Source organism: Phascolarctos cinereus, unplaced genomic scaffold (assembly GCF_003287225.1).
Source record: "Phascolarctos cinereus isolate Bilbo 61053 unplaced genomic scaffold, phaCin_HiC Scaffold_2;HRSCAF=192, whole genome shotgun sequence".
Lineage (NCBI taxonomy): Eukaryota > Metazoa > Chordata > Mammalia > Diprotodontia > Phascolarctidae > Phascolarctos > Phascolarctos cinereus.
The window spans coordinates 306,374,416-306,383,249 of NW_027555625.1; the positions used below are offsets into that span (position 1 = coordinate 306,374,416).

Consider the following 8,834-nt stretch of genomic DNA (forward strand, 5'->3'; position numbering starts at 1 on the left):
AAGCTTTATATAAGTTAGGATTAGGAGACCAGTGTCTCCTGACTTATAGTTCAGTGCCCTTTTTACCCAAACCACAACATACTTCCTCTTTTTCTTAGCCCAATACCTCGGTTTCTCTTCACTTCTGAGTTATACTGATGACTCGGTGCTTCCAGGGTGTCTTCCAGGATCAACCTTGTCTACTCTTAATCACAATCATATTCTCTGCCCTCTTCCATTTCCTAAATGTATCCTGGTAACTTGGTGATTGTATTTCTCTTGAGTACATTCATATCATGAAATTTAATATTTAGACATATAGAGTTCTATATTTGGATTTAAAAAATCAACTTCTAAATACAAGGAGAGGGAGACGTGGCTAGACGATAGTTCTAGTGAAAAATAAAAACACCAGGGGGTTCTAATGGATTTTAAGCTCAATATACATCAACATGTAAAATGGAGGTCAAAAATACAAATGCCAAGGTCAGCTAGGTGGCATAGTGGATAGAGCACTGGCTTTGGAGTCAGTAGGAACTCAGTTCAATTCTGGCCTCAAACATTTAGCACTTATTAGCTGTGTGACCCTGCGCAAGTTACTTAACCCCGAATACCTCACCAAAAAAAAAAAAAAAAAAGAATGTTAATGCAGACTGCCTTAAAAGAAACAATGATATCCAGAAGGAGCAAGGTGAGATTCCTGCTTTACTCTGCCTGAGCCCACATTTAGAGGACTTATGTTCAGGCTTTGGAGCCATATTTTAAGAAGGAATTGATAAACTGATGAATTCCAACAGAAGGCAACCAAGATGTTAAGAGGACACCATGCCATATGGAAGATTGAAGTAATTTGGGATGTTTAGCCTGGAAAAGAGAAGAATTGGCTGGGAGAAGGATAAGATAGTTGTCTTTGAACATAAAAAAGTCTTTTATATAAAAGAATCATATAGATTAGTCACATTCTGCTTGATTCCAATGTGTAGGATGAGGTAGAAGTTGTAGAGAAACAGATTCCAATTTGATGTAAGGTAAAACTTCCTAACAATTTGGGCTGCCTCTGGATAGAGTGGGTTTCTCCTCATTGGAGGTCTTTCAATGAAAACTGGATGAACTATTGTCAGTGATATCCTTGGGGCAGGTGGGTGGGGATGGAGGTGTATTATCAGTTAAGTCCAGATTGGACTAGAAGGGTTTCAAGGTACCTTATAATTCTTAAATAATATAACATGTCTGTCATAGCTTCCTTATCAGGAAAAAAAAACGTTGTAGAGAGCAGACTATTACACTTTTTTTATTGTGTATTTGTGGCAGGAGGAATAGTCTAACCTTCATCCCCATGTGAGCTAGGGTAGAATTTATCCTATGTGACATAGATAGTGAGGTATTAAGCCCATTCTCTTTAAGAGACACTGAGATCATCCGCAAGACTTAGTTGGCTCAGGGGACTAGAGGCTCTGGTTGACACTATTTCTTGGTCACCTAAGTACAAAACAGCTATAAGGAGCTAAAGAGAGTCTGTCTGATACATAGCTGGTGGATCAAGATGGGCAGCTCAGGCAAGGGAGATTCACTGTGCTGTATCAACTGAAGATATCTTCAATTCTTATCCTTGTTGAATATATAACCATATAATAGCCTGTGGTGTGGTTATAAATCTGTTTGTTAACTATTAAATGACCTATGAGCATCCTATTTCATCCTAGCATTGAACCTAAATTACTAAGGGATTAGCCTGAGTCAGGCCCAGCCCAGAACAACATCCCTAGCAGTAAATACATTGCTACACACCCTTTCAGCATAAAAACAAACTACAAAAACAATAAGCCACATTCTAAAAAAAATCCTGTTATAAAGCACTATAATGTAATATGCAATGGATACTGTGATCATAACTATTCCTAAGAATCATAGTTTCATGATTTTTTAGAAATGGAAAGGCCTGAGAGATCACCATATTGAATGTTGTTTTACAGATGTGAAAATAAAGGCACAGAGATGTGTCAGAATAACAAAAGGTAAGTAGCAGAAATGGGATTTGAATCCACATTCTCTGACTCAATAAACACTCCTCTGTCCACTAAACCGTGATGTTCCTGTTCCTTGACTGCCTCAACTTTACTTATTTTACAGAGGAAAAAAAGCAAGGTGCAGTCTAATGTCATATATCTTTAAAAACAGAGTTCTCCCAATCCTATGCTAAATGGTCCTTTCAATGTACCATAAGGCTGGGGGCCTACATTACCTCTATTTCTTTCTCCTTTTCAATTTAGGAGCTAGTAAAAATGCTATATAAGCAAAAACTATAAGGACTGAACATAGATGAATGGATTTTAGTGATTGGCTTGAGGAATTCTATCTACTTCTTTATATATAGACTCTAATCTTATCCCTTATTTTCATAGTTCATTAGAGCTGAAGGAGTCCTTAAAACATAATATGTTAGCCTTTGAAAGGGCTTCAGACATGGAATGTAACAGGTATAAGAAACCTCAGAATTTCAGATTCAAGTATATAAATGTTAGAAATGGAAATATATTTAAGGAGGCACTGTTGTGGGGCAGCTAGGTAGCGCAATGGATAGAGCACTGGCCCTGGATTCAGGAGGACCTGAGTTCAAATCCGACCTCAGACACATAATACTTACTAGCTGTGTGACTCTGGGCAAGTCACTTAATCCCATTGCCTAACCAAAAAAAAAAAAAAGGAGGCGCTGTTGTACAGTGGAAATAACGCTGGTTCTGCTGTCGGAAGACCTAGCTGAGTTTAAATAGTCCTTCTGATATTTACTTTGTATAACATCGGGCAAATTGCTTAACGAGATCAGGTCTTACTTTCCTCATCTATAGCATGAGCAGGTTGGGCTAGATGCCCTTTGAGGTATCTTCTAGCTCTAAAACAATGATCTCTAGTCCAATTCCATTGTTTTACAACAGGAAGAAGTGATTATCTCTTTACATGATACTGTTGCTCCATGGGAATTGGAATATAGTTTCCTGGTTGTGCTTGACTCCAGGTCTCTGCTTCCCTAGACTACACCGGCCCAGATTAGTTTATGTCAAACAGTGCTAGCTCTAGAGTTTGAAAAGACTCAGGTTTGAATCCTACCTTTGTTATTTACTAGCTATTTGATCATGGATAAATCATTTAATCTCTCTGAATGTCAGTTTTCAGGGGCAGCTAAGTTGCACAGTGGATAAGCTCTGGCCTTAGAGCCAGGAAAACCTAATTTCAAATCCAACTCCAAGCACATGACACTTACTAGCTGTGTGACCTTCAGCAAGTCACCTAACCCTGATTGCCTCACCAAAAGGCAAAAAAAAAAAAAATTAAAAATGAATCTCAGTTTTCTCATCAGTAAAGTGGGGTAATAGATACTAGACCACCTTTGCCATTAAAGTGTTGTGAGCATGGAACAGAATGATGTTAACGTGTTATATAAATGTTCCTTCTGGTGATTGTTGTTTTCACTTTTGCCACAGGCCAGAGAAGAAGCAATTGTCCTGGCAGCTAAATTTGTAGTCTGATTCAATCCTAGCTCTTCTCCTCTTTAGCTAAACAACTTTAGGCAACTCATATGACTCTCAGCTTGAGCTAACATTTATACAGCACTTTAAGGTTTACCGAATACAGATATTCTAATCCTGATCCTCACAACAATGCTATGAAGTAGGTGCTATTTTTATCCCCATTTTGAGCTGAGGAAACTGAGGCTTGCCCAAGATCATAGAACTAGTCAGTGTGTGAAGCAAGATGTGAAGTCAGGTCTTCCTGATCCCAAGTCTAGCACCCTGTCTACTAAGTTAGCATTCACCTTCCTCCTGTGTAAAATGAGAGCTTAACTAAGAGACCTCTAACATCTCTGGAAGCTCTAAATCCTGTTTTATTTGTTTTTCTGGCTTTCTATTTCCTGCCATCTCAGGTGGGGATATAGTTTGAGGGCAGGGGAGATCCAGGACCACATCCTGAGTCAGGAGCCCCCTAATCCAAGAAAGAATCAAGTGGAAAGAAGAAAATACTGACATAAGAAGGGTAAGGAATTGGGGAAAGTGAAGGTATGTGTGCATGTGCGTGAGTGCGTGTGTGTGTGTGTGTGTGTGTGTGTGTGTGTGTGTGTGTGTGTGTGTGTGTGTAGACCTCTAGATATCTGTAGAGAAGTCTTGGACCAGAATGGGTTCACTAAGGTCTAGGATTCTTGGTTCAAGTTTATAATTAACTTGCTCACAACACCTCTGGCATCAGTCTCCTATTCTCTTCTCCCATATGGGCTACCCTAGTTCAGGCCCTCATTACTTCTTTTCACTATTGCAATAGCCTCTTCATTGGCATCCCTGGCTCCAAACCATCCTTCATGCTGTTGCCAAAGTGATTTTTTCATAGCTTCTTGTTTAACTATGTCACAAGCTTAATAAACTCCAATGGCTCTCAATTGCCTAAGGGTCAAATATAAATTCTTGTATTTAGCATTTAAAGCCTTTAATATCTGGCTCCAAACTCACCCCAGCATTTCTTTTAGTTTTGCCAAATGACAGACAGAATGGGCATTTTCCTGTCCCCTCCCTTGTCATGTCCTTTAAAATGACCTCTGTCTTCTGGACAGCTGTAGCAAGTACCTAAAGGATTTGACCGATATGTTGTTGCCAAGGCCTATCGATTTACCTTCACAAGATCTTTTTGCAAATATCCATTTCTCTCCTCTTACATTGCCACCATCCTGGTACAGCACCTCATGCATAGGTTATTGCAGCAACCTGTTGCATGTTCTGCCAGTCCATCATCCAATCAGCTGTCAAAATAATCTTCCTAAACAGTAGGTATGACCATTTCAATGCCCCTACTCTACAAATTCTAGGGTTCCCTGTAACCTCCAAGATTAGTTATAAAATTATCTATTGCATTTAAAGTACTTAGTAACTTATACCACCTTCAAAATAATAAATTAATATATTATATTAATATGAAAGTATAATTAATAAATTTTAAATTATTGGTAAATAATTTAATAAAGATGTAAGATGAGATAACTATGATTACACACACACACACACACACACACACACACACACACACACACACACACACACATATATATGGTCTTCAAGGTCCCTTTAAGCTCTAACTCTCTGTGATTTATTGTCCTTATGAGAATGTCATTTAAATGGCATTTAAGGGGCAGCTAGGTGGTGCAGTGGACAAGGCTCCGGCCTTGGAGTCAGGAGGACCTGAGTTCAAATCTGACCTCAGATACTTGATACTTACTAGCTGTGTGACCCTGGACAAGTCACATAACCCCCAATTGCCTCACCAAAAAGCAAAAACGAAACCAAAAACAATGGCATTTAAAATTCCATTTTAAAATTAAAATTTAAAAATTAAATACAATTTTAAATTAAAAAAATAAATCAAATTAAAATTTTAAAGGCAAACCCAGATGATCCGAAGGTGTTTATGCTTGGGGGATGGAGGGAAAATTCCTGAGGTGGTAAGATCATAGATATAAAACTGTAAGGGAACTTAGAGTTCATCAGGAAAGGAAACTTAGGAAAGACCTTTGTAAATGTTAATGCATCACAAAAATATAATAGGCAATGAGTATTTATTATCTATCTTCTATGTGCTAAGCACTGTGCTAGGTATTGGAAATAGACAGAAAGGCAAAAGATAGTTCCTTCTCTCACGGAGTGGGGAGATAATACACATACAGCTCTGTACTGACTGTGTATGCAAGATAAATTGCTGATTATGAATAGAAGGGAGGTATTAGCATCTAAGCGGATCAGAAAAGGCTTCAGAAGATGGCATATAAGGTGGGGCTTGAAGGAAACCAAGGAAGCCAGAAGGTAGAGATGAAGAGGGAAAACATTTCAGGCAGGGGGGAACAGCCAGAGAAAATGCCTGGAGTGTGGGTGAAGGAGCCTACAGATGAAAAACTGCAAGGAGGTCAGTGTTACTAGATCACAAAATAGAGTACTACCTTGGAGAGTGGGAATAAGAAGTAAGATGGAAAAAGACTGGAAAGTTAGGAGGGGACAAAGTTGTGAAGGGATATTCCAAGGAGAGGACTTTGTATTTGATCGTAGAACAGGAGTCTGCTGGAGCCAATTCAAACTCTGAGAACAGACTGTTAAATATTCAGTGTGAACATTTGCGTCTTAGAAATCAGCAAATGCTACAAATCAGGGATTGATTTATAGTTTTATTGATTATCTAGGCTTACAGAAGTGATGGAGAAAATGTAAATAGTGCAGATTAATCTTAAAAGTGTGTAGGGTGTACTTTTTCCCCCTTCTGGAGATCCAGTCGTTAAACATTTATCAGCACACCACTGCTTCAGAGGAAATAGAAAGCAATGGGAATTTATTGAATAGCAGAGGAGTGGGGGGAGGGAATGACATGGTCAGATGTGTGGTTTAGGAAGATTCATCTGAAAGTTTTAATATCATTAGGTTTCAATATTTCAACAATTTATGTTTTTGCAAGTATTCTTCACTTACCAAGATTGCAATGTCTCTTTAAGGAGTAGATGATTTTCAAAAGTTGTTAAGGACCAATAGTCCACTACTCTGTGGCCAGCCTACGACACAAGAAATGCAGTCTGTCTTCTGAAATGACGAAAAGCCTTTCCAGGATGATGAGGGTCTGCAAGAGCTTATGCTTCACTGGCATAGCTTGACGAGTCCAAGGTGATCTCCCTGCCATGATGAGGCAACACAGCACTTTAGTGGATTGTTATTAATTAATAATTTAAGCTTATGACTAGTAATAAGGCTTAGAATAAAAAATAATCATAATAGATATTGGCATACTAAAAACTTAGTCTGCAAACTACATGGCATGAAAAGATTTCATAACAGAGAGAACATAAGAAATTGAAATCATATAAGAATAGAACTAGGTACCTATAATCCTTGTTATCATGTCTGCTACTGAGGCAATTCCAAAGCTTCCCTTGGTTGGCCTGTAGAAGAATTAAATCACAATATTTTCTTCAATTAATACAACCTGCACTATTTTATTATTTTTGCACATTTTATATACCTATACAATCTTCAGTGGGCTGGTAGGGGGACAAGTGGATAGAGTGTCAGTTTTCAGGCAGGAAGACTCATTTTCTTGAATTCATATCCAGACTCAGATACTAGTTGTGGGACCCTGGGCAAGTCACTTAACTCTTTTTGCCTCAGTTTCCTCATCTGTAAAATGAGCTGGAGGAGGAAATGGCAAACCACTCCAGTATCTTTGCCAAGAAAACCCCAAATGGGGTCATGAAGAATTAGACAGGACTGGCAACGATCAAACTACAATTTTCAAAATTTTAAACAAAAAAAAAGCATAGAAACTTGTCCTTGGACTGTTTTGGTATGAAGAGAGGGAGAGAAGAAGAAGAAGAAGAAGAAGAAGAAGAAGAAGAAGAAGAAGAAGAAGAAGAAGAAGAAGAAAGAAGAAGAAGAAGAAGAAGAAGAAGAAGAGCAGCAGCAGCAGTAGCAGAGCAAAGTGGATAGACTACTGGGCTTAGAATTAGAAAATATCTTCATGAGTTCAAAACTAGCCTCAGATAATTAATAGCTATGTGACCCTGGACAGGTCACTTAACCTCTTTAACCTCAGTTTCATCATCTATAAAAATAAGCTGGAGCCAAGATGGCAGAGTAAAAGCAGTGACTTGCTTGAGCTCTCCCCCAAACCCCTCCAAATGCTCATAAAATATATGGCTCTAAACAAATTCTGAAGCAGCAGAACCCACAAAAAGACAGAGTGAAACAAATTTCCAGCCCAAAACAACCTGGAGGATTGATCAGAAAGGTGTATCCCGCTGGGCTGGGAGCGCAGTGCAGCACGGTGTGGGCACACAGGCCACAGCAAACCTGGAGCAGGCCTCAGAGGACTGAATTGCAGACAGCTGTGGAGGTTTCCAGACTCCTCAATCCACCAATGCCAAAGACAACTTAGAAGTTTAGTGGGAAAATTCTGTTTATGTCAGTGCTGAGAGGAAGGCGGGGTTTCAGCTCCATTCCCCAAGAGCCTGGCCCTGGGGGGGTGGGGCAGCTGCTTCCCAAGCTTCTGGCCCACAGACTGAGGGGGAATCTAGTGGCTGATCAGAGAGGGATTGCAGGAATCTCTTTGCCAGTGCTGAGGCAGGAATCTTTTGCTTTGCCCGTGTGTGGATCTGGGTCACAGTTCTGGGCAGCAGTGCTGGGGTGAGGAGGAGCACTGGTGTGGTGGAGCTTGGAGTGGCTGTGGAGAGGAGCCCCTCCTCACAGTTACAGGACAGAAAGGAATACCTGTGCTCACAGGCCAGGAAAGGAGTAAACACCTCACCCCTTATCATACCACCTTGGAAGAACTGAAAATTTACAGGTCCCTACAAGTATCTCTGAAAACAGCTACACAAACCCCTGAAGCTTGGGACAGTACACTCTCCACATTGGAAGCAGACTCTTACCTTAACAAAGAGTTTAAAACTCAAGTAATTGGCTGGGATCATGAGCAAGCAGTGCAAAAAGAGTCAGACTATATTATCTTACTTTGGTGAAAAAGAAGATCAAAATATACAACCAGAAGAAGACAACAAAGTCAAAGCTCCTACATCCAAAGCCTCCAAGAAAAATATGAATCAGTCCCAGGCCTTGGAAGAGCTCAAAAGGGATTTTGAGAAGCAAGTAAGGGAAGTAGAGGAAAAACTGGGAAGAGAAATGAGAGTGATGCAAGAAAATCATGAAAAACAAGTCAACAGCTTGCTAAAGGAGACCCAAAAAATACTGAAGAAAATAACACCTTAAAAAACAGCCTAACCCAAATGGCAAAAGAGGTCCAAAAAGCCAATGAGGAGAAAAATGCCCTAAAAAGAAAAATTGGCC

The 8,834-nt window shown here is 39.6% G+C and overlaps 1 long non-coding RNA gene across 1 annotated transcript; it reads right to left on the reverse strand.

Moving 5' to 3' along the window:
* Positions 1-6,152: 6,152 nt before the first annotated feature.
* On the reverse strand, positions 6,153-7,931 carry LOC110211318 (uncharacterized). The gene is made up of 3 exons (XR_002325355.2): positions 7,760-7,931; positions 6,876-6,934; positions 6,153-6,668 (listed from the first exon to the last, which is right to left on the reverse strand). It is a non-coding gene; the product is annotated as an uncharacterized LOC110211318 (long non-coding RNA).
* Positions 7,932-8,834: the final 903 nt, after the last annotated feature.